The sequence below is a fragment of the Ammospiza nelsoni genome, chromosome 5, assembly GCF_027579445.1.
Source record: "Ammospiza nelsoni isolate bAmmNel1 chromosome 5, bAmmNel1.pri, whole genome shotgun sequence".
In the NCBI taxonomy this organism is placed as follows: domain Eukaryota; kingdom Metazoa; phylum Chordata; class Aves; order Passeriformes; family Passerellidae; genus Ammospiza; species Ammospiza nelsoni.
Genome location: NC_080637.1, coordinates 53,324,707 through 53,351,017, shown reverse-complemented (window position 1 = coordinate 53,351,017; position 26,311 = coordinate 53,324,707). Strand labels below are relative to the sequence as shown.

The 26,311-nt window shown below is 44.5% G+C and overlaps 1 protein-coding gene across 1 annotated transcript in view; it reads left to right on the top strand.

The window, feature by feature from the left end:
• The first annotated feature begins 9,270 nt into the window (after positions 1–9,270).
• RFX4 (regulatory factor X4) overlaps positions 9,271–26,311 on the top strand; it is a 79,195-nt gene continuing 62,154 nt past the window's right edge. The window contains exons 1-2 of the mRNA XM_059472819.1: positions 9,271–9,456; positions 20,262–20,348. The gene's annotated coding sequence lies outside the window, so the exon portion shown is untranslated. The remainder of the gene's footprint in view (positions 9,457–20,261; positions 20,349–26,311) is intronic.

Sequence of the window (26,311 nt, the reverse complement as noted above, 5' to 3'; positions counted from 1 at the left end):
AATTCTCTTGGCAATCGGGATCTCCCACCCCCCTGCTTTCCGCCCGGTCCCATGGAAAGCTCTCCGGGTCAGCCGCTCTCCGCTGCCAGACCAGCCGGTGGCGAGCGGCCCCCACCCCGCCTTGCTCTCTCTCCCTGAGGCCCGGGGAAACGCACGAGAGTCCCCGCTGCAGGTCTGCAGTGCCAGCATCGCTTGCAGAGACACTGGCAACTTCTCTCTATCCTCACACCCCTCTTTCCCACACACATCGCCCTTTTTTTTTTTTTTCTTTTCTTTTTTTTTTTTTTTTTTTTTTTTCTCTCCAGTAAACTAAGCTTACAAGATATTTGGGAAGCTGTGCGGCTTCCAATGCCATGTGCCCGCGAAGGATCCTAACCCAGCGCCCACCGGGAGGAGGAGAAAGAGGAGGAGGAGGAGGAGGAGGAGGGGAGCTTGGCCGCGCTGCACGCACACCCGGCAGCCCCAAAGAGCACAACCCCAAACCTACTGCCCGTTTGAAGATCTAAGCCAATTTTGATCTCGGTCTGTAATGAGCCAAGGACCTTGGGTGGGGGTTGGGGGAAGGAAAGGAGGAGTGGAAAGACCGCTGGAACTTTAAATAAGAAAAACGTTTCTAATGCTCTAATAGAAGAGGGAAGTCGAAGTGTTGGGATTGCGTAGATCTAAGGCCCCCCCTTTTTGGAGGAAAGCTTTTCTTATTCAAAACAGCATCACAATGGGCTTCACATTGAGCCTTGCCACATCCCCATCTGAGTAGCAGCCATTCATCAGGCTGGCTGGCCTATCAATGACATTTCTCCCATCAGGGCTTCTATAAAATGATGCTTTTTCCCATGAAACATCCGCAAACATTTTGACGGGTCTGGCTTTGCCCCGCTGGATTACGGAGTGTCCCTCTCTCCCGCTGTACACCCCCCCCCCCCAACTATCTGCCTGTGTCCTGTCTCCCCACCCCCTCGCCGCTACCCTGCTCCCTCTCCCCTGCGTATCTCTGAGATAGGGGCTCTGCACACCCCGGGACCTTGGGGCTCCCGTCCGTCCATGGGAAGAGCATGCATTGCGGGTTGCTGGAGGAACCCGATATGGACTCCACAGGTAAGTCCCCCCCGCAGGCAGCGGGCTCCTTTCGCCCTCAGGGAGGACTTTTCAACTTGACCGTGGCGACGGGGGCAGCGGGGGCAGCGGCCCGCAGCACCGGCCTCGCAGGCAAATGAGCCCGGGCGTGTGCGGGGCGGCGGGGAGCGGGGAGCGGGGAGGCGGAGGGGGAGCTCTCGCTCCGGGGCTGGAGGACCCCTATGGTTCCACTTGCAGATACGGTGGAGCAGAGGGTGTTTTCTGTTTGTTTTTGTTTTTGTTTTTGTTTTGTTTTAATTTTTTTTTCGCCCTTCATCATAGGCTGTCGGCCAGCAAACTAATTGCCTCCCCGCTTCTAGTTTTAGGCGCTCACTTAGGCTAGTGCAGCAACGAAGCGGGAAAACAGTTTGGGCAGGAAAACTGGGTTTGCTAGGGAAGATGGTTGGTGGGTTAGGGCAAGCCCAGCACCGAGGTCATCCTGTCCCGCGGGCAAAGTCGGGGCTGGGCCGATTCGGAGGGAAGGAAGTTTGGGGAAGGGCAGGGCTGGGTCTCTCTCCCCGCACCTCCAAAAGATGCGCCGGCCGGTCCTGTAACCTGGCGGGAGAACCGTGGCCGAAGTACCACCAGCGGGCGCCGCCAGCGGGGAGAAGCCCCGGCGGGAGGGGACAGGGACCGCCGCAGAGGCGAGGCCGCCCTCCCCGAGGGCCGCGGCCCGCGCTCCGCCACCCGACGGCCGCCTCTGCTGCCCGGCCCGGCCCGGGGGCGGCGGGGTCTGGAGCCAGGCCCCAGGCCTAGGTGTTCCCGCTGTCAGCCGGCAGCCTCCCGAAACGATGGCCCCTGCTCTCCCGCTCCCTCCCGCCCCCCTGCCCGCGCTCCCGCGGTTTCCACCGCAGCCTCTGCTCTACCCCGGGCTTCCGCCTGCCGAGGAGGGCGGGCGGCCGCCACAGTCACCTCTGAAATTTTCATTTATTTTATTAGCGGAGGAGAACACCCCCTCCCTCTCCCGTCCCTCCCTGCCTGCCCGCCCAGACGGACAGCCCGCAGGTTAGGCAGGGCTTAGCCCGGGAATGGCCCTCCCGCCTCCCGCTCCTGATCTATCCCGTCCCCTCTGGCAGCCGCTGCGCCGGCTGTGACCGCCGTGCGAGGCGGCGAGGCGGCCGCGGAGCTGAGCTGCCCCGACCCCGCAGAGGGATCCGGTCCCCTCCGCGCCTCCCCGACGGCCTCGGCAGGCCGCGTTCCGCCGCTCTGTCGGGGCCTCGCCGCTCCTTCCCGGCTCCTCCGGTGTTGCCGGCACTGTGCCGGGCAATCTGGTGCAGGTGGAGACGGGGCAAGGGGCGACAGAGAGAGGCAGTCCCGCTTCGGAACCGCTTCGCTCCGTGCCGCCACAAACCTGCGAAGGTCTTTCTCATCCCTAGTTCCCAAGGCGGCAGATGGGCTCTTTGTAAAATTTAAATATTGGTTAAAAACAAGGAGGAAAAGAGAGAAGGGAGGGGTGTTGCCCGACCCGGCTCGGCTGTTCCTGGAGCGGTCCGAGCGTGGAGCGCTCGATGCACCGGGCAGGCTTGGCCCCTCACCGGCCACCGGCGACACCAGCCGCGTTTGGGCCACACGTGCTGCGGAGTCCCCGGGACAAAACCCAAGCGAGCTGGGGAGAAAGTGTTCGGCGGGGAAGGAATCGTTGAGTTCGGGTCAGAGCGTGTGCAGGAGCTAAGACGGTGTTAGATAAAGTTCTCTTGCCGTCCGGCGGCACTGCTAGGCGGGGTTAAGGGGACTGCCGGCAACATCTCGTTGTCGAGAGGAACGGGCCTTTAGAGAAAGAAAAAAAAACAAACGTAACAAAAAAAGCCCCGCATTTTCTGTCCCTCTTTTAAGAATTATCGATTCTCGTGCTTAGCCGACAGAAGGAACTTCGTTTCCTAATTTCAGTAAGGTTGTAATAAGAGGCAGCATGATTGATTAAGATAATATTAATCAGAAAACACTTTAGTCTTGCTAAGCAGATGGCAAGAAAAGTGGAGCTTTGCAGTTGTCTCATTCAGACACCTTAACCTCCCTTTCACAGGACTTAATCCAATTAGCTTTTCTCCTGAGTTTCAGTTGTTATGTAAAGATCCTTTTGCATTGTGGAGAAATATGGCTTCATTGAAAAAAATCAGTCATGTTTTAATTCATCTTCAACAGATTTTCCCTAAACCACCGGGATTAAAAAAAAACAAACAAACAAACAAACAAAAAAAAAAAACAAAAAAAAAAAAAACCCAAAAACAAACCACCCGCGATTCTAATTTTAAGGCAGGGAGCGGTTTGATTCCTTCACCTATCCCAACAGTGCCGTGTGCTTCCAAAGAGTTTCGTTCCCGTTCCTCTAATCTGTGGAGTGGCCCGTGGGGGCTGTCACCAAGGCCAAAGGGCTTTCTGGCCGCCTGGGCTCCCGGAGAGCCCCCAGCCCCAGGTGTCCGGCGGGACAGCGGCAGCGCCCCCGCAGCAGCGCCCGGCCCCGACGGCCCAGCCCAGGCGCGGCGGGACACGGCGAGGAGCTGCTCCCGGGGCTCTCCCGCTGCTCCCGGGGCTCTCCCGCTGCTCTCGGGGCTCTGCCGCTGCCCTCGGGGCTCTCCCGCTGCCCTCGGGGCTCTGCCGCTGCTCTCGGGGCTCTCCCGCTGCCCTCGGGGCTCTGCCGCTGCTCACACAGTAGGGCCACACGCCCTTGTCGATGGGTCTGTTACATGTTTCATCGCACGGTTTTCCCGCCGCCTATAACCCCGTCAGTCGGCGGCTCATCCCCGGGTGTAGTTTCTCAAGCTCGTAAGTCCCCCGAGCCGGGCCAGGAGCCGTCGAGCCGCCGCCGGAGTCCCCTTCGCTGTGGAGCACTAGGGGGTCGTTCCGTGGGGATGTATCCGGCTTTTGGGGCTTGCCCTGCGCTCGGCCCTGCCCTCACCTCGCAGCCCCGCCGGAACCCGACAGCTCCGTGCCCGCCAGCTGCCTTGGGACAGCGGCACCGCGCCCGTCTCAGCCCGGAGGAGCCGGGGCTGGCAAGAGGGCTGGGGCGGGCTGGGCGCTCCGGGCCCGGGGCTCCCCGAGGGGTGGCCGGAGCGGGCGGGGGAAGCTTTGCGGCGATCCCGGGCGCTCACAGCGGCTCTGCTCAGCCGCAGCCCCCCCTAGTGACATGGGCAAGGTGAGTGCGGGGCGCACAGCCCCGGCCCCGCCGCAGGAGCCGGCCCGGCAGGGGATGCCGCCCGCTCGGAGCGTGCGGGACGCGGGGCGCCCTGGATCTCCCGGGGGATGCCGAACCCCTGCCCCGGCACCCCCGGGAAGGTCCCGCCGCGCCGCTCAGGGAGCCCGAGCCCAAGGAGGCGCGTTCTTGAAGCGTAACTTTGCCGCGCAGCTCAGTAAATAGGCCTGCTTATTCCTGTGTCGGAGCCAGGCAAAACCTCCGCTGGTTTTCAGGCACTAGATGGATGAGATCCTTGGGACTTGAAGCTGGGACTTAGGAACTGATCCAAAGCCCATTAAAATGAGCAGAAAGCCTTTCAGCGCTGTCAAGGACGTCGGGATTAGGCCCTTAAAGCAGTTTGTTTGAACCACGAAAAGCTGCTTGCACTGCCTGCGTTGAAAACTTTGTGGCAGTGCCCAGATTTCAGTGTATCTTCTTATCAACATAGAGAGTTGTTGCAGCAGTGGTGGGTGACCTTTGCTACGAGCTTGTCATTTAAAATGGATCTAGCATATTAAGCATTGATTGAAGAGGATTAATGGCTTTCATATCCTGGTTCAATCAATGAAATCACCAGTATTGATACTAAATACTTGAATGCTAGTTGGGAATGGAGCTGTGACGTTTCAGAATGCATGTATGATGCTAAAGTGCGTGATCCTCGGTCCTGATTTGTTTAATCCAAACAAATGGTTGATTTTGCTTCTGAAAAATGTTTGCTTTGCTTATTGCAACACAGTAAAGAGGAAGCTTGCTATTGGCTTTTTTCCTTTACTTTCCTTTTTTCATACTTTTTTCATACTTTTTTATTCCAATAAGGAAAAAATCCGTTCTTTATATTTTAGATTTTGTGTTTATTAAGGTTCTAACATGCTGAGCAGTTAGGATGATCCAATGATTCTTTTGAATCCTAAATTTGATACCATATGGAGATGCAGAAGAAATACCACTGGTCTGTTATATAGTTGAACCTGAGTATTTGTTGTATGTGATTTTGTATCTTACAAGATTTTGCAAACTAAAGAAATGGAGCAGGGAAACAAAAAACAATGTTTTTTGCTTTAAAAAGTGTTTTCTTTTCTGTGAGCTGCAGAGTTTGTGTGGGCAATGTTTGCACAGTAGGGCCCAATTCCCGTCATCTCCCTCTGCCTTCAGCAGCGGCAGCAGAACAAGGATCTAAACCCAGGTCCTGTCACTGGATCAGGTCTTCATTTCTGAGGGGGTTTTAATAACTTTGTAAAATCTGTTGGGATTTTTTAGAGATTTTGAAATGTGATGAAATTACCTTGACCTAAGAAGTTCATCTTTTAAGTCTAACTCAGAGAAAATAATGATTTTATGATTTACTTGTCTGCTAATGAATTAATTCTAAAATTCTTAGGGAGAGGCAACTGTGATATTTTTCACTGCTCTGTAATATTTACCTGCAGTAAAGAGCTTTGAAAGGATGGAAATAAAAAAGAACTAAAACAAGGTTTTGCGTAAGAATAGCTATAGAACTCTAGGAAACTTTCATTTATTTAAGTTGGAGTTTATGGTTTACAGTCCTCAAGATTTTGAGTGTAATACTCATTACAAAAGAGACTCTGGATTCTGACAGTGTACTGTAAAGAAAGCTGCAGCCTCAACCGGTCTGTTTCAGGTGCACCCTTACTATAGTGAACATATATTGAGTAAAGACCTTCTCAAATGTAGAAGAGACCATTTTGTGCTAAGACACTTGTGATGCTGTTACAGCTGTCCCACAGAAAGTCATCAGAAGAGTATCCTGCTTCCATCAGGGTTGTTGGCTTGCTTGCCTTTAGAAAAGAAGGCTGATTTTCAGCTGGCAATGCATTGAGTGTGCAGGCAAGGAAGAAGGTTAGGGTAGTTGTAAAATCTGCAGTGTCTCTGAATGTAAACAACTTTGTATTTTGCTAGCTTAATTTTCAGCTGGTTTGCAAGTTAGGATGGTCATAAAGAGGTGCATCCTCTGGAATACTATTTCCAAACATAGGATTTTGGTATAGCAAACTAAAGACCAAACCGCGGGATCACTGAAATCTGCTTGGTGATGAAATTTTAGTACCTCTTCAGATCAAGACTTTTGAAGAGGTGGCCTATATACAGCTGGGGCTTGATTGATCATAGCAACGCCTTGAGAGCAGTGGTGGGCTGTCATGTAACTAATACAAATATAAGGTCAGTCCTTTGGGGATACTTGATGACATTGGAGTACAAATAATTAGCTCAAAATTCTGTGAGTGCTGAGGTTTGTGAATTTCCTGAGTTCACACTCTTGTCTGTTTCCCTGCATCTGTGCTGGATTTTCTGTTTGTTTCATTGTGTCTGAAAATGAATACCCGGTATGATCCCACCCTGCTGGAGCCCAGCATCCTGGCAGCTGAGGGGATTTGGTTGCTGACATTCTGGTGAGGAAGATGGATAGTGTAAAGGCGATTCCATGGCTGAGTGATCATATGGATAACAAGTGTAGGAAGGAAGAGTATGTGGTGATGATTAAGCCAGTGGAGGCCTGTGCAGGTTTTTTAGGATATCTGGACCACTGGCATGTTTACTCACCTCTTTAGGATCCTGTAGAATTGTATATATGTGCCAGGGACTTTCTGGAAACTTTTAAAGTTAATATAATTTGCTGTTAGACATGGGTCCTGATGCTGCAGTGGCTCTGCAAGGGAAACACCTGTTGAAGTCCATGTGTGCGCCTGAGAGAGGGCAGATGCCCAGGGTTAGCATGTAATGATCCCTCCCACAGCTGGAAATGTCTAATAACTTAATTGTAGCTATTTTACATGCATAATTTGTGGTACTGGCCTGTCTTAATTTACATTTATTTTTCTCTCAGGAGATTTGCAGCAAGAGTAGTTTATTAGCTATGAAATACTAGCCAGTGTTAGAGATGGTGCGTAAAGTCAGCATCAGAGTCTTTCTTGCTTACTGCAAGAGCTGTCTGCTTATAAACACATGTTGAATTAAATGCTTTTGACCATTCTTCCCTTTATGATAAATTTGAAATCAGGAAAAAGTGGTGAGGGTTAAACAGAGCCTTGGTTCTCACTGCACCCAGTAAGAGAAAGCTCATTTGCAGCTTAATTTGCCTCAAGTCTGAAATGTGAAATGCGGGGCTCAGTGCTGTCTTGTTTCCTTCACTTCAGCTACAGTTAAGCACTTTGTTTTCTTTTATTGGTAGTTGAACATAATTTCTCTGAGATGGAAATTCTTACAGGGACCAAGGAGCTGATTCAAAGCTGTGAATGATAGGTTCACAACTAATTAGCAGCTTATGCTGAGCATTTTTGTGCAGGATACCAAAATATTATCGTAAGAGCAAACAGTATATTTCAGATAGCCAGAATATTCTCTGAATGACTGATTCCCTGAAACTTACAGCCCTGGGAATTAGAGGCATTCATTTCAGAGTAGTAGGCTGGGGACAAATGCTGGGATTTCATCTGTTCTCTAGACTGGCTGTAGTCACAGTCTGATGCTGCCATCATCACTGACAGACTTTGGGCTGGAGCTTTGGGTGCTCACAAACCCCATGGCAGAGACTGAAACAATTAAAACCACAAAATCCTCTTCTCTAGGGGCTTTCATTTCCTTGCTGAGATCATATCTAGAAAAAAACTGATGTTTGCCTGGAAGAAAGGACTCCAAGTTTCAAGTGTTAGAAATTACCGCCTTTTTTTTTAAATTAAAGAATACTGTATGTAGAAATACTTGTTGTCATTCACCTTCTCTTTCCTCTCTTTTTAAACTTCCACTCCTTAGAATTATACTATCAGAGTCCTGTTTCTTCAGCTGGTTTGGCTACTTGGGGCAAGACTTAGAGATGTTCATATTAAGGCAAGTAAAATTCATTAAATGAAAAATGTCTTATAAAAAATATAAGTTTGCAAATGAGATCTACAGGTCAACAAAGGAAAAAAAAAGACAGGAGCTTTCTGTTCTTGTAGAGGTCTGTATGTTGAGATCTAGCTTGTGCTATACTTGTAAAGCAATAAAATACCAGAAATGCAGTGACAAAGGAAATTTAAAAATAGTGAAAAAAGCAAAAAGTAGAAGTACCACTAAATACAATGTTAAAACCATTAATACATTCTCTTTTTTTTCTCCTTTCTAGAACCCTTTTAACTGCTAAACTATTTCAGGAGTGTTTGAACTACCTCAGCTACAGCTGAGGAAGGGAAATATGGAGGGAGAGCCCAGTTGGTTAGTGGGGTCTCATGACTGGTCATCTGGTGCTGGGTGGAATCACCTGTGTTTCAGAGCAGCTCCCCCATGGTGACAGCAATGCACACCTGATTCAAAAGACCTCACAGAACGTCCATTTTACTACTAAGGACACTTCAGCACCGTATGACAAATGTGCAATCTACTGCAAAAAACCAGGAGCTGTTTTAGAGCCCAAGCAGGAAAGGCTGTATGTTTTCCTAATATTTTAGGATCTCGCTGAAACAGACCATTTGTTGAATGAAATTCATGGATAGTTGTAGAAAGTAGTCAAAACCTTACCCTTCAAAGGGGAAAAAATCCTCAACAACCTGACTTGCATGGTTCCCACCCTTATCTGACATTCACTTTAAACACGAGCCTATGGCAGAATGTCCTAATTAAGCAAATGAGTGCTTAGTGCTTTTAGGTACCCTACTCCTGGCTGTTGCTATCTCTGATGCTCAGAGGAAGTAAAATCCTTCCTGCTCCTTTACTCCTTAAAAAGCTTAAGCAAAAGGGGAAACAGAAATTCTTGGCTGGTCCTTAAGGTGACAGTGGCCTGATAGACACCATAAAAAAAAAATACGGAGCAGAGCAATATAAAAGTGGAGTCCTGGTGCCCTGGTGCTGTGTGTCAGGGCATGGCAGACCTGTGCTGCTCTGTGATGAGAGACACCTGCTCCTGCAGTGGGTGTTCCTGCGTCCACAGGCTCGTGTGGTGGTGCAGGGAATCACCTACCCCTCAGCACAGCCCTTCAGCTCCAGCTCTCTGTCTGCCAGACCAGGCTCAGCAGCAGGATAGAGATTTGCTGGCTAACAAGCTTGGCACCCCAGGGCCACCAGGAAAGGAGCTGTGCCCAGTCCTGCACGTGAGACAGAGGTCCCACTGGGGACAACGTGATGAAAGAGCTGGAGCAGGAATTCTTGGCAGGACAGGTCTGAAACATGCACTTTGTGTAAGTAAAAGGCTGCTTCTTTTGGACCTCTTGAGGTTAAGGGTAGAATCAACTATGTTTTTGTTATCAAGGGAAATTTGGCCCTATGAGAGGCATAGTGCAAATGACACATTTGCTAAATGGTGTGTCGTGTTTGCACACCAGCCTCTGTCACAGCTTGGCCTCCTGGGTGTCCACTGTATGACAGCAAAATGTCTTAACTCAGAGGAGGAGAACTGAAGAGACTTCCAAGGTCCACGGCAGAACAAGGCAGCTGCCCAGTGGTGTTCACCCCACGCCCTGTGCAGGCTGAAAGCAGGGACTGTTCCCTGCTCTGCTCCTCTGTGAACTATGCCAGTGCTTCCTTCTTCCCAAGCAGTGGCAGTAGCACATCCTGCTGGTTGGACTGCCTGGCTAGTGCAGGTTTTCCCGAGCTGGGACTCACATTCCTATCCTAAATGTAGAGTCATGGGGACAATACTGGTGCAGGGGCCCCTCTAATGCAAACATTTTTTAAAAATGAGTTGTGGTAGGGGCAGCAAATGGCCTCCATTGTAATGAGGTGGGTAGAAGTGGGGAGGACTGCGTTTACAGAGCAGTTTAATCACATGGATGGAGCAGGGTGTTCACCTCTCCTCCTTGCTGGGTCATTTCCACTTTGAGCTCTGCAAACAGACCATCTATTGAGCAGTTAGTATTCAGTGCTGAATATTCAATACTAGACTCTTGTTTTGGTGAGTCTTGGGCAAAAAAAGAAGGAGGAAAGAAGACTTCTCTTTTTTCTCATGTTCCCTCCCTGAGTTTGCTTTGCATATTGTTCCGAGGAGACTAGAGTCTTCTCAGAAGAGCCAGGCTCCTAGTTTTAAAAGCTCTGGTCTACATTCATAGTACTTTGTAAAGGAAGGGAAGATAGTTTGGAAGGGATTAAATTCATACAAGGTTTACAAATCTGTAAGTCTAGGCACATCGGGACTTAGCAAAGACTGTCAACCGTATTTAGACTGTAAAGCTAACAGCATTAAATTAGTTCTGAGGGGTACCAATCTTTGTGGGGGGATGTTATGATGATTTATTAATGTCCTCTCTGCTAGTTTTGGTAGGCACATACTCTGTGTTCATTCTGAGAGCAACAGCATTCATTTGTTTCTGTCTGGTGTGTCATATTTACCCACCAAATGGTTGTGAATGATGTCGTGGCAGCATCCTTTGACAACAATGAGCAACAGATAGATATGGAGTAGATATTCATAAAGGGAGGAAAAGGGGTCACCATTTGAGTCAATGTAACCTCTCTATATTTTAGTTCACACTCTTTTTCAGTCAAAGGATTGTCTCTTTCCTACTGCTGCGATTATGTCCTAACACCTGAGTCATGTATTCTGTGCACACTTGGGTATGTCTTCTCATGTTCCTTCAGTCTGCTCAACTGGATGCTGTTTCTAATGAGAAATATTTACTGTAGCCTCATTCCTTTAGAAGCTGAACTCTTTTCTCCTGATTAACCAAAAAAAAAAAAAAAAAAAAAAAAAAAAAAAAAAAAAAAAAAAAAAAAAAAATTTAAAGTCTCTGTAGTTATTTTCTTTTCTCCTATCCTTTATTTTTGGCCGTGCCTTTTTCTTTCTCATTCCTTCTTTTGTTTCCTTTCCATTTTCTTCTCATCTCCTTTCCAACAACCGACCTTACCACTCCTCTCTCCTCTGAGCCCCAAAACTTGTGTTTTGTGTATCCCCCACCCATATCTCACATATTTTCATTTTGTTATCTTTGTGGGGCTATCTTACTGATGTACTACCATCTCTGCGCCAAATTGGCCTGCCTGCTGGATTCATCAGCTCCTGAGGCAGAGGGAAGCATTTCATGGGTACTTGATGCAAATTCTCTTTCTTGAGCCATAGCTCTCCTGCTCAGCCAAATGATTCCAGCCCTGTGTAATAATGAAGCTGAGCTGAATTAAGGATTTGAAAACTTCATGTCTTCTCATGCACACTAGTAAGCTGAGAGACCATGGCAGCAGCTGGGAATGTCTAACCTAGAAGCCTGGGAGAAGAGACTGCTGCAGGGTGGAAGAGATGGGAGAGGTATCTAGAATTTAAGGCCCTATGAGCTCACTTGTGTGTCTCATGTTAATAGCATAGAAATTAATGGAATCTGGAGCAAAGAGGGGCATCAATTGACTCTGAGCTTTTTTTCTGGAGAAGAATAGGTCTGGCAAGAATCAAGAGAAATGTATGCATTTCCTTGAAAGGATGCATTGCAGTTAAAATTGGAGACACTGATAGCCTTTCCACTGAGCTATGCAGCAGACCCTGACGGACCAAGGAGCCATAACACATCGTGCTGGGGAAGCATCAGGGCACATTTTGCTGTCTGCAGGGTTGGTGCTTGGAAGGCACATGATGTGTGTGATGATCTTACTGATGAAAAGATTGGCTTCATGTTGCAAAACCATGTAAGTTAAAGTTCAGCACTGGGAGAGCTGAATTGGTCAGTTACTGGTGTCACTAAGGGAATGTGAGGAAATGTCACTGCATTGAAATCGGACCAAGTGAGGTTTGCTTTTCTGCTGAATGAGGAATGGCTTTGGTGAAGCAAGAACCAAGCAGCCATTAATGGTCTGGTGAAACTTACTCTTCAAAATGAAACGATAGCATCTCTGTGTGACTGGGAGAGGGAAAGGGCTACTTCTGATTAACATGCATATTGAGTTGGAAATGCAATAGCAAAATGCACTGTGTGATTCCAGAGAAGGGCAGATAGGAGTTCCTTATTTGATCCAGGGTAGAGGCTGCCCTGAACACCAGAATCATTATTCAGAAACATCTTGTATTATAGGGCTTCTGGGGGTGTTTTATCTGCATTTAGGATGCACCTTCATAAAAATGAATATTGTTGACAGAATACGTAAATGAAACATTCAGACAAACTTCTGCACAGTGCACAGCATAAGAATATCACATCTCATAAATTCCAGCTTTTCTGCCCAAGAATTCTGGAGGAGTTAAAAAATTATTAGCTGTGGTGCTTTTTGTTATTAGTTTAAGTATGTAAGGTCAATTTTTAATACATTTTATCAAATAGTTTAGCAGAAAATCAATACTGGGAGTGAAGATCTGACTAAACAAAACAAAAGAGCTCTCTCACACATAAGAGAGTTATTCTTTGCATTCTTATGATATCATGGAGAATGTTCACAATGATTTTTCAGAATCATAAGTCAAAGAAAGAGAACAAAAACATTCCTGCCAACATCTACAAAGTGCCCTGGACCAATGTCCATTAACCCTGAAATAGATCCAATAGAATTGTATGCCAAGAAATGAGAACAAAAGGACTGCAACAAGAGTGCCTGACATTTTCACCTGTTGGAAATGAAGTAAAAAGTTAGATTAGCAAACAAAACACTGAAGTATCTGGCAGCTTGTCAGGGTAGCAGCTCTGCCATCTGCACCAAGGCCATGTGTCACTATCATCCCTAAGGAGCAGGTCTCTTGGAAGAACAGAAGATGGCTGTGTAGGACCAAGGAGGACACTGGCATGATTTCCTGTGGAGCTGGAAGATGTTACTGACAGCTAGCATGCTCTGACTGAAGGGTGTGTGCCTTGGCAGCTGATGGCACCAAATGAGGCAGCAAGGAACAGGACCAGGCTCTCTGTGGCAGGTCCCCCTTGATGGTTAGAGAGGAGCTGGTTTGGACTAGGAGTATCTTTGTGCTGAGGCAGTTACAGGGAACAGCAGCTGGATAGTGACCCTTGTATGGTCTCAGAAACTTTCCATTTAGCAGTGGAGAGGAGGAACGTTTTGATTACATCACCTATGAAAACCTAAATCTTAGAAAACTACTGTGTGATTGGCTGTCCCTAGTAGCTTGTTCTGCTTGATTTCAGTAGATTTTGGTAAGTTCAATGCCCTCAATGGGAGCCAGTGGCTGCCAAGACTTGTCATGTCACAGAGACACTTATTCATAACAATGTGCTGAGGCTAAGCAAGATCTTGTTTAGGTCTTGCTTTTGAGGCTTTGTAGATAAAGTGATTTTTGTTTGCTTTCTTTCAAGCAGTGTGTTGCTTGAACTACGCTGCTGTAACCAACCTGCACAGCACTGCAGCAGCACTTCTCAGGTGGCAGATGTGCCTGTGACCAGCGGGGCTGTGCTGCAAGGTGTGAGAGAGATACAGAACATGAATCTTGCTTCTATTTAGGCCAGATGTTGTATACAGCAGGTACTAGAATAGGTGTTTAGTAGTTTGAGGGTCAGACTTCAGGTTTATCTCCTGATCATTACTCCTAAGAGAAAGGGATCATCTCTTTTACCTCCAAGGGACTGTTTTAAACTAGTGATTTGTCTTATAAGATATGGCCAATTGCTCCAAAAGATTGAAGTGTTACAAGGCGAAGTCTTCACTTGCATTTGTCAAAATATTACATGCACTGGCTCGTTTTCCCTTACTTTCATTCAGGTAGCATTTAGAAATTAGATTTTCAGCACACTAAGGATGGCCGAAGCAGGCAGGCTACTCAGACTTTATGAATTTTACAGCTCTAGAGGTTAGAAGTTCTCTGTCCACAGCAATGATGCAACATGGAGAGCATGAACAGAGTTTTTGAGGTGCTGGCATGTCTCAGGCCATGTTCAGCAAGGTCAGCTCTGCAGAGAAAAGCTCAAAGAATCTTGCAAACCTCAGCACTTACTCTGGAACAGACAACAGAAGACGCTGTCAGGGCAGTGATGGTTTCATTAATAAGAAAAGATATAGAATATCATCCCATCAACTCTCCTGTTGGTACCATGGGCTATCAAAATGGAAACGGGAGGGTCTATGACCTTCAGTCAGCCTCTTGAGCTTTTGAGTCACTGTGTTTGCCTGCTAAATCTCCTGTTAGCAACCACTTTCTCTTGTGGTTACAGATCAGATGAGCAGCTAGACGACAGTGTTGCTGGCCAGCTTGGTACTGAGACACTTGGCAAAGAGATACTGCAGGAAGAGATGAGTAACTCTTCCCTCTGAGAACATCAAACAAATAACTCAGAGGGGTGCTAAGACTCCTCCATATGCATGAAAGGAGTTCCTCTTCTGTCACTGGAACTGTAAAATTGAGACTGTCCTCACTGCTAAATAGAATTTTTTCCATCAGGTCCTCTTATAAATGCACTACAATTTGCTAGTTCCTTTATATTTGCATTATCTACTTTTAGATACCTTTTCTCACAGTTACTTACAACTTTTTTTTTTTTAATTTAGCTTGAGAAATGGGCAAAAAATTACAAAAGCAATTATGAATAAAGATAAGGAGCTGGACTGTTGCAGCTGTGCCATCCAAGTTAGTATATAGCTCAAGAAGTGGTTTGGGTCCTATCAAATCTTATATTCTTATTCCAGTGATAATTCTATTTCAGTGACAAGCAAACTCATGGAAGAGGAGCTGGTCTGTGTTCAGCTCCCTAAGTAAATTGTCATGCTTTTTGGTGACTTAAAAATTTGGAATATGAGAGCCAATCTAGAGCTGAAAGCACATGAGAGAGCTTTTCATGCAATTGCCGTGGCTTTGGTGAAATAAATGCTTGTGCAAATTTTGTCATTATCAAAGCCTTGGATATGTCTCCAGGACATGGGGATTGTCATCTCACACACTTTCAAACAATGAGTTATTCCCAATTATGCCATATCCTCTGATCCACGTGTGGTCACAGCACTGGCATAACTGGAAAACTAGTATTGTAAATACTGTGTAGGGAATGAGGTGAGCAAAATGCAGCTCAGATTAGGTGGCCACAGAGCTTTGTTCTGCCCATAAACCCTCCTTATGTCCCTTCAGGGCATACCCACATGCCCACAGGCTGCAGCCAGCAGCTCTGGGTACCCTCAGCTCCGAGCTGTGTGGAATAGCCCCCAGTGCCTGTGGCACAGCGCTCCCAGAGGCCAGGAGAGGCTGTGATTACAGCTGGTGCTGTCACTGCAGCTGCTCCTGACCCTCCTGGCAGGACAGCAGGAGCACAAGCCACTGTGGCTGTGATCAGATCCATCTTCTCTTCTCTGCAGAGAGGAGCCTGAGTGGCTCTTGCCCCGCTCTTGCTACAGCGTGCCCAAGCGGGAGCAATGAGTGCTGCAAATACAGGTAGCTAATAACTATTACACAAACAGGGAGTAATTATCTCATTAAATGGACTGGCAGTACACAGGCTCCTCTGCTGCATCACCTCAACTCAGGCTCTGGTGGAGAAGCTTTTCAAAGATGTGTTCCAGAAGCAAGCTTTGGCTTCTGAAGGAGATAAAATGTCAAAATAATTTGTCAAAGATAAATTTCAAGAACATTTCTGCTTCATATTTCTGATCCTTCATGAAAGTTCCTGCCCCTAAACACCTCTTGCATATTTCTGTCTCAGAGCTCCCAAGCCTACCTCCCCAGCTCAATCTTTGAAACACCATACAATTGAAAATAGGCTGTTTGTTGAAAAGAAGTGGCTTGGTAGGGATAGGGTGAAGCTACACACCTTCTGCTCTGCCTGCTTTTGAAAACAAGTTCAGTTTAAACTTCCTCTTGGTAAAAGTGTGGCACATGGAATGGAAGTGAAATACTCTGATGCTTGAGTCTCAGTGGATGTGTCATCTTTAGAAATATTGGGATCAAAAAGAAAAGAGGCAAAATTAGGGGCAGAAATAGTTCCATAGTTATTTTAAATTCATCTTTCAGCATTTAATTTTGAACAATTTCTGATTTTTTTGTTGGTGAATAGTAACTTATTCTGTCACAATATTTACACTGGGAAAATTATTGTAATTTGAATAATGATCTCCTTTCCCTCGTGTAGGAATCCCACAGCAGATACAGTGTATTTGCATTTAGTGGTATGTAAAATTGTATAACAAAAATTTTAAGGCTGAGGAACACAGCTGTGTGTTTCACTACAGTTCACTCTTGACCTGTGCAAAATTAAACAGTTGCTATTATATTTGAAGATGGATCCTCAAAATGCCATTAAAAACATTATTTTCTTTCTTTGCTAGTAAGATTATGATAGTTTCCATACTGTGACACAGTTATGAGTAAGTGACTATACTACATTTTACTGCTAGCTATTCCAAATCTGTTATTTTGCTTTTTCACTAGTGCTGATCCTTGTTTCAGTACAATCGAGGGTACAGTGTGCTGGGACTCCTGATGGGAAGGAGTCCTAGAGGGGGAGAGGAAATGCCTTAAGGCTTGATGCACTAAAAACACAGTGAGTAAAAATATGGCCTGTATTAAGATGTAGTTTCTTTTGTTCTCACAAACACTTCCCACAGGTAATTTTGGGTTTCTCATCTTGTGCTAACGACTCATCATTGTTATCAGGTCTGATATGCACGTTTGCTTAGTTGCTGCCTGAACTCTCCATCATTCTGTGAGTTTTCCTGCTGTGAAATCCTGCCTGTGAAAACTAAGGTTCAAGTGCAATAATTAAGCTTTAATCGCAAAAAAATTCCATCCCACATGACTCAATGCATATTTAGAACAGTAGTGTGATGCAGCTGGTGCAGCCTTGGGATGGAACCACAGCCTGGAGACACCAGAGGTTCCCCATGGGCCTTTTCTTGCTGGGACAGGCACACCCTCGTGTCATGAGGACAAGCACATTCAACATGTAGAGGGACCCCAGTGTGTTCCTTAGTCCTGGAACAAGATCTAATGTTATTAACTCTGAAAGACCTTATAAAAGTCAAGCTTAATTTTGAGTTTTGATTTTGTTTGCTCTGCCTCTTTTTCCTTTTGTTCTATTTTGGGCAGGTGTTACTGTGTCTGGGCTCTGTGGGCTGATGGAACTATTTAAAATTTTATCAAAATTATAGTTGTGTTTTCTTTTAATACCTGAAGACACTGTTATTAATATTGGAAGTTAAAAGCCTTGTAAAAATGTTTTTCTTTATACAAACAGTAGAAAAATAGCTATTTATTAAATGAAGTTACATATTAGAATCTTTATTTATTTATACTTGCATAATTTGGTTTATGAGATAATATAGCTTTTAAATAGTTAGTTGGTTTTGTCACATTTTGTCATCTGCTAAATAATTTGACAAATTTGCCATAAACTCCCTGACATTTTTGCTCAAAAGAGTTAGTTTTCTTCATTCTTTGCTGCCAGACAGGTCGTGTATCTTTTCAGGCCTGAAGAATTTCTATCAGCTATTTAAATGCAAAGCCACAAAGGGAAAGCCAGACTCAGGCTGCAGCAGGCTGAACTGGGGTGATTCAGGACCAAAGGAGCTGCAGCACACAATTAAACTGTAACTGCACCATGCTCCAGGCTTTATACATGGCAGTGTAAACTGGCTGGTTTTCCTGTCAAAAAGGGGAATGTGCGCAGCTATCACTGACACTGCGTGAACAACGATGATGAAAATGATTATGGAGTGACACTTAAAAAGTTGGGGGTTTTTTCCTACTACTTAGGCAGGGAATTTGACTAAAGATGGCTGCTGGCAGTTCCCTGCTGCCGAGGGAAGAGGATGCATCCCAGCTTCCCAGCTCTCAGTGCCGGCAGGAAAAGAAAGGGCAGAGCTGGGCATTGGTCTCCCCTTGGCGCTAATGGCAGCCGCCTTTGCTTTTACTCCCCGCAGCTGGGCTCCGAGCCAAGGGAATTATATACAGCCATGGCTGTGTGCTGAAAGGAGGAGGAGGAGGTAGGGTAATCTTTCCCAAGGCTTCTTGCACCTCTCTATCATGTTGCTCTCAGCAGCAAGTTTCTCTTCACCTGTGAGACAGCTCACAGTACTAAAATAGGACTGGAAAAATGCTGTGAGCTCATTTTTAGGGCAGCAAAAGAAATCTGGCAGAAAGCAGCCATATTCTTGTGTTGGCCCTCAGACAAGGAGGTGATACATCCCCACCCCATGCAGCTGAGCAGCCCAAGCAGGGAAAGCCTCCAAGTTGGAGCTGCCGCCGGCTTGTGGGTTTGTAACTGAGCAGGGGCTGATTTCACAGCACGGGCCCTGCTGGCAGGTTTTATATCATGGTGTCAGCAGTCTTACAGTGATTTTTAAGCAAGGCTGTGTTGAATTTGATGAGAGAAGAAATATCCTTTACAAATCTATTGCAAACAAGTGGGTTTTTTGATGGTTTTCAGAGAAGCACCTTAAGAGGGAGCAGGCTGAGGCTTCTTAGGCACAAGTGTGATGGTGAATGAGGAAGATGCACTCAGGGACGTGCTTGTATTGGTGAAGGCAGCACTGCAGCATGTTCCTACTGTGAATAACTGGGGAGGGGAATAGCCTGGAGCTGCCATAACACTGCCTGAAAACCACAAGCACACAAAGCAACAGTACCTGGATTCCCGTGGCAAGGCCTGCAAATTAGCTCTGAAGGGTTCTCAGCACACCCTTTCTGAGATTCTGCACAGGTGCCATTGCCCTTTTGTTTACATGGCAGTAGAGGAGATTGTGTACAGAGGAATATGCACAGGTTTATACAACTGCCTGGGTTTAAAAAGCATTTTTTCCTGCAGGATGTATTTGGCCATGACCATTTATTTGTTTACTGGCATCTAGTGCTGAAATTAGGTCATACCAACTTTTATCTTCTATAAACCAGATGAGCAGCTTTCCCAAGATGCTGAGTTCCTGCTTTCCCTTCAAGCCTGCTGCTGTGATGGGCTTTTGCTGGCTGGCAGACTGCTGCCTATGCTGTGCAGGTAGCTTGGTGGCAGGTGGGGGGGCTTATGGAAAGGAATCTGGAGCCATTTCCATGTCTTTGAAGGTGTTTCTGGTAGCGAGCTGTTTCCCCTTGTTTCTTGTGTATCTCTTCAGTCAGTGGAGTTGTTTTCTGTCATAACTTGCAGGCTTGCCTTGCAGACTTCCATCTATCCCTTCTTTTTCTTGCTTTGACCACAGGGAGATCTCTGAGCATAAACTCGTTTCTGCCCATGTTCACACCCTGGAAAAAGAATCTTTTGAGGGAGGTCAGTTTATTGTAGCAATACCTAGGGATTTAGAGAAACTCAAAAACTCATATTTCATACTTTGTCCAAGGAAACACATAAGAAGGTGTAACTTTTGCCCTGAAGACCTGTAACAGTATATTCTGCTGAGCCTGGTGCATCCTCTAAAGTCATCAGGGGACATAAGTTATAGCTTCCAGGAAGAACAGTGGATTCAAATCAATGTAGTGCTGAAGGTAACTCATTTGACTGCTGGGAATGTATTGAAAAACAGGGAGGAGCAGGAGTGGCTTCATTTGCACTGTGGGGTGACAAAGATTTGAGCAGCTCAGTAGCTGCTGACTTGCTACATTGGACTTGTACCAGTGAGGAAAAGATCATGCCTGGGAATCCATCAGTGGGAATGAGGTTGTAGGACTGGGCTTCACAGAGCACCGTTTGATCCTCAATTTAACCAAAATTCACATGAATTATTGATTTTACATCCAGTAAGATTTCTTCCAAAACCAGCAGGAATACTCGAGGACATAAGCCTTTGCCAGACTAAGACTTGAAAACCAGTGTGATTTCCATGTTTAATTTGATTTTTATTTTTTAACGTATCATGCGATGGGGGACAGAATATCCCGAGGACCTTTGTTTTGTACACAGAAGTGTTTCAGCCTCTATAGTTTAAAAGCAACAAAAACAAAAACAAAAAACCCCCCCGAAAAATGAAGCTAGAAAGCAACAGCTAAATTTAAAAGCAAGAAAGATTTTTCTTGCTAAATATCCTCAGACCAAGCATATTTTAATACAAATGTTCAAGACCATAATCTCTTGAATGCTGACATTTTATTGAGATTTATCTGTTGCAAGTTTATATTTTATGCAAAGACGAACAAACAAAAGAGAATATTTTATTATTTTTGCAGAGAGTTGGATTGAACGATGTCTCAATGAAAGTGAAAACAAACGTTATTCCAGTCACACCTCTCTGGGGAATGTTTCTAATGATGAAAGTAAGTAACTTGTCATTCATTTAAAGTGAGTGTGAACATGTCCGAGTACTCATTTCCTGCTATATAAGTTGCTACAGCTCGATTAAATTTTTAGTTCTGTGTATTTTAAGGAGTCTACTCACTTGACATACTCAATAGTTTTATTAATTTTTTTTTTCTGGGATATTTACATTTCTGGAAATGAAATAGTACTGTTTTTTGGTTAAAACAATCAGAAGAATTTGTGTGTCACTGAATAAAGGTTGAATGACTACTAAAATGTGCTGTTAGGATCAGCTTAGAAGAAAAACCACTTGTTTTGCTTTTCACTGGTGAACACCTTGTGGTCAAAATATGTGGGAAAAATGTGCTGTTTTCCAATACTGCTATATCAAACCATAAATTAAAAAAAATATTTTCATTAAGAATTAAACAATTGTGAGATTAAAAAATCACTTACTAAAACATGATATTGTTTTCTTTTTAGTCAGAGAGAGAAAAATTTATCAATCTATCTGATTTTAAATCAAGTATTTTTTTTCTTTTCTAGTGATAGTAATTTTAGATCTTGATTTTTAACAATAGCAGGTAATCAAAATAATTTCAAAGTAGTTTAAAACAACCAATTTTTTTGTTTTTAAAATTGCAAGACAATTTCTAGCCTACTGTTTAGTTTTCCCTGTTTATGCAATTTCTATTCTGCTTAATTTGCCTAAAGCAAAATACTCTCCATGTTACTTTTCATCTCCAGAATTCATATATTCACATTACAAGATATTAATGCAGATGGAATTCTTTAATCCAGTAACTAGTAATTACTTTCTTTTTTTTTTTTTTTTTGATTTTAAGAGAATTATTTATTCTGATATCGTGGTAAAACTACATGCCTTGTAGCACAATATTGTAATTGATAATGAAATTTGCTGTATTGGGGCCTTACTCCCATTTGTCTAGGGATATATTTGAGGGAATATTTCTGAAGGAGAAGGAAGATGTTAGTAGAAAAATGGTATTTATTCATGACTTGCAAGCTAAGAACCATGCACAAGAATCTTTAAAAATTGACAGTGAAACTGGGAGAGGTTTGGAGTTTTCTGTTTTTAAAAATTAAGGAGTAGAAATTAATTTATCTTTTAAAATTATGGTGGATCATAGTGAAAATAAAAACAGCAGCTTGTAATTTTGAATCTTATGAGAATCTGTGAGATACACAAAGTTCATTTCACTCTGATGCTACTGAGAAAGTGATGGAAGGAATCTGTAATGAATAAGATGTATCTTCAGACTCGTCATAGGATCAGAATTCAGGATGGTTAAATGTGCTTTAAATATGAGCATGGGAAACTTCCACACAGCTGGGGCCAGTAAAATGAGGACCTGCGTGATTAACAAGAGCAGGTGTTTCAGACAGTGGCATTAAGAAGATGGCATGGTGGCTCATTCTGTTTTCTGGTTCTTGAAATAAAGAGCAAGCAATGATAATGAAAGGCAGTGAATTTAGAACTGATAAAACAAATACATAAATGAATTTGTTCCTCTATTTGTGTGCAGAGGACATTGTCACAGCATATAATGGAAACTCAAATGAGAGGCAGAGTTGATTTTATCTAGCTTCCTTCTTAATAGCCAGTTCTTCCAGATGCTTCCTTTGCACTGATTACCAGCATTTCTGCGGTGCAGATAAGAGAATTAATCCACCTGAAAAGTCATCCTTGTTTTGAGGGGGAGGTGAGGGAGGGGAGGAGGTGAAGAAGAAGTAGGAAAGCAAAATAAGCCACAGCAATAATCTGTGAAATCCAGAACAAACTAGAAGTTTCACTGTAGAAATCATTGTCCAATGTGCTCCTTTCTAGCCCTTGAGTTCTTTCTAACATTTTTCTAACGCCATCCAAAAACCAACCAGAAATTTCCAAACCACCATGTCAATCTTTGTCCAACCTCTGTCATATATTTACAAACAAAGCAGGAGGCAAAATGCTTTGAGAAAACCCACATAACCCTATTTGAATTCTTCAGAATGGTGGTCAAATTGCTGTTGTCAGAGTAGGTCCAGTTTTCATCTGCAACCAAAAGAAAGCCTAAACCACCTTTCTCTTGACTAGTTTTTTGTCTCTACATACATGAGGCAGCTGTTGGCTGGACTACCAAAGAAAATGTGGGTTTGGTTTTCAGTTGGGGTGGGTTGCCTTTATTTTTTTTTGGCCTTGGCTCCACTGAAGATTGAGAACTTGTGCTGTGAACCGACAATGTTTTTACTGGGCATAATGCTTGCTCTCATGATTCTTTTTTTCCTGGATGATTTTAGAGTTCATAGGGTTTTAAACAGGAATAATAGCTTTGCTGGTCTCCTTTTCTACAGCTAAAGTGTGTTACAGAACCATACTTCAGGCCACAGGGGTCCTTTGCAATCTTCCATTGTTATCCAGATACCCCCAGGCCTCTTGAACCTGCATTACACTGGGAAAGGAAGTGATGACTCATAGCCATGGATTCACGTCACCTCTGCGCTTCCTCCAGTGCTTCTTACCCTTTTGGAACATTTTATGACATCTTCCAAACCACAGTCTTTACATTCTAATATAAAAATTCCCACTAAATTTTATTTCACTTTCCAGCTTTTAAAACATTTTTCCAGCTGCCACTTCCATGTTCCACATTAGTCAAAAGATTCACAGGAAAGGGAACGGTAGAATCTTGTAGCCAATAATTGAAAAAAAACCAACTCCATAACATTTTCTGTGTACTGTGCATTAAGCCAGATTATCTAAATTGAGGTAGAGGTCTGGAAGAATACAAATAAAGGCTTACAAAAGTTTCAACTTCAGTTCTGTGGAGAAGGAATTATGATGTTTCTTGATGAAGTGGAAGGGTTGCTTGTCCAAATTTTCTTGCTTATTTAGAAATGTGAATGTGTAAACTTCCTATGAGATAAAAGAAAATATTCAGACTACTTTTTGTGCTTCAAAAGTGGTGTTCAAAATCCATGTTCATACTGGCTGTCATGACTTGCCTAGCAGCTTTGTTTTTTGTTTGAAGTAAACTATTTAAAAAAAAAAAAAAGTTTAAAAAAGAGTTACTTGCTTTTACTGAAATTTTCCTTGGAGAAAATTCCTTCTTTTTCAGTTATACCTATTCAGTGAAAATTATGCTCCCATATTTCTCAGAGGTTTTAAAAATCTCCCACTATTCTAAAAGCATGGAATGCATGCTAATGAGCCTGAATCTCATTTATGGCTACATGTAAATAGGAGACAAGATAGCTTAGTACTATAATTTAATTTTGGCTAAGGCCAAATCACTTCTGAGAACAGTCAGAATCTGGCCTGCAGGTGGTACAGAGGAAGAGGATATTCCTCTGAAAAATGTGCAGCTACCTGAACTAAGGGAAGGATTTTATCTATATAAAGATAGTAACAGCATGTTAGTTTCTTTCTTGGTTTTGAGACACATGCAGGCAGCACTGGAAAGTACAAGGCTCTCCAATTACCTCCACAGTGGAAAGAAGAACTTAGCTCCATTTTAGTTATGATAAACAGACTAACACCAACACAATTACAAAAAAGGTATGTCTTTGCTTCAGGTTGTTCCACTCCCTGCGTTTAAGGCAGCAGGCTCAAAGCTGCTGAGCACAACTTCTGTTGTCTCCATGTCTTGCACCAAGAAGTAAGAAATCCTTTGAGCTGTACCTGGAATCAGCAAAAGTTAGAGGATCCCACTGAGAGCTCTAGGAAAGCCACAAAGATACAAAGTTGCACAAGATACAAACAGGACTCCACTTGAGGGGCTTTGAAACAGAATTTTTGAAGTAACATGGAGCAGCTGGCGAAAGAACTTCCATAGAGTTTGGGACAAAAGGATCCTCTGATATCTCTGTGAGCCAACAAATACTGTTTTTCTAGAACACCATTGATTCCTAGTTTTATTATGTTTGAAGACTCCTTCTATGCTGAGACTTAATTGCAGTTGTCTAAGCTGTTATCTGCATTCAGTTTGAGATGAGTACAGGTTTTCCACCTAATCAGGTACCTTGAAGACACTTTTTCCTTGGGATGCTGGTAGCCCTCCTATTGGCAGTGGCGTGCGCACACTACATGGGTTTCTCCCTGGGGTGCTTTGTGTGAATCCCTGCGACTGTGAATTGAACAAGATTTTTCCTTGTGACTTCAAGATCTTTTGGATTTGTCACAAAATTGTCATGTCTCTTCTGTGACAGTGCCTTGAAGCAGGACTTCTTTTCAGTGACTTTATTTCCTTTTCCTACAAAATAGGTTGGATTTTAAAAGTATTGCATTTTAAAAGGTATGCCTTTATTTTAATCTACAGTGTTGTTTTGATGTGAATTGATAAAATGACAAGCCAAAAAGTAAGAAATGCTGTTTTCCTTCCCTCTTTCGTGCTAGACAAAGTGACCTGGTATCGGACCTGAGTCAAGAGTTAAACATTCTCTGCTTGATATGGACACCATTAGGTGCCCTGCTGACAGCTAAAATATAAAGTATAAAGCTATTTATTATTTTCTGCTAGTCAATTATCTGATGAGATTATATTGTTAAACTAGACAAGGTAGAATTAAGAGCTTTTATATGTAATACTGAAAGTTTGTATTTCTAGGTCCCATCTATTCCCATACCTTCTGCATCCCTTTCCATCTTTTTAATAAAAAAGTGAAAGTTTGGCTGGCAGCTGGTTCATTGGCAGAAAACAAAGTTGCACTATTTTCTTGTACAGAGAATTGACTTTGGGGTGACAAGCACTAACTCTGCAAAAAATTTATCTTTGTTGAAAATCCAATTGTTCAATGGAAATTAATGCTTAAAAGACATTTTCTGAGTTACAGTTGAAGCCCATCTTTTCCTTCTTGGTTTTAAGGCACAGTTAGGGGGGAATGCTGAGGGGTCTTTCAGAGGGATCCCCAGGAGGCAAACATACCTGAGGATGGAGATGTAAATTGCAGTTTATGACCTAATTGTTAGTTTGTGTCGTTAAAACAAGTTCTTAGGGAGGATTTGAGTGGGAGGAGCTGAGCATGGCGGGCGTGAAGCATGTCTGAGGGCAGGTTAAGTAAAGCACCTATGTCTGAGGGCAGGTTAAGTAAAGCACCTGCTCACAGCAGCTCACTCTTAGTGCAAGTGAAAAAAAGCTGGGCGGATGGGGGATGGAAAGTGTGCAGTGATATTGTGTAACTTGGATATTGACTTGAAGTTTGATGTCTGCCACGTATCCGGAGGGGAATTCAGCCCCCTCAGCACAGGAGGAAACCATCCCAGGCCTGGTCCTTGGGCCTGCGGGGCGGCAGCCACGGCCCCTCGGCATTCAGGCCCCGTGCGCCCGCGTTTGCTGCACGCCGACCGCCTGAACAGGAAAAACAAACGAAACCCACAATTTAAAAGTGATTTGAGATGTGTATGTTGGTGCTGTGCGCTGAATAAAAGCGGGCCCTGAAAGGCAGGGAGGGAGTGTGCGGCCCAACAATGAGGGGCCCGTTGTGATGCAGATGTGGGGGGGCCGCGCTGAGGCTCCGCGGGGAGCTGCGGAACGGGATCTGCTGGCGCTCAGGGATAAAGGATGTTCGGCTGGCACAGCTTCCGTGGGTAAGGCAACAAGTCCCGGGGGACGAGGGCTGCCCGCAGAGCCTTCCAGCCGGGGTGTTATTTGTGTGCGCGGCCTCCCCGCGCAGCTCAAAAGGCCTCCCGAGAGGGTCCGATGTGCAGAGGAGGATAGCGCTGCTCCCGTAAGATCCCGCATCCTAAAGGCTCACTTAAATTACTTCTAAAAGTTCGTTTCATGAAGAAATGCGACTTGCAGCGTGGTGTACAGGTTTACCCTATTCTTTAGGTATCAAAGCCATCTATGCCGAATGCTTTCATCGGGGACAAAGCTGTTAAAATATCAAAATGTGTTTGATACAACACTGTTTCCCAAAGAATAACATTCTGGAGCTCTTGATTGTGCTCCACTCAGCTTTCACCTAGGAATGTTTCATA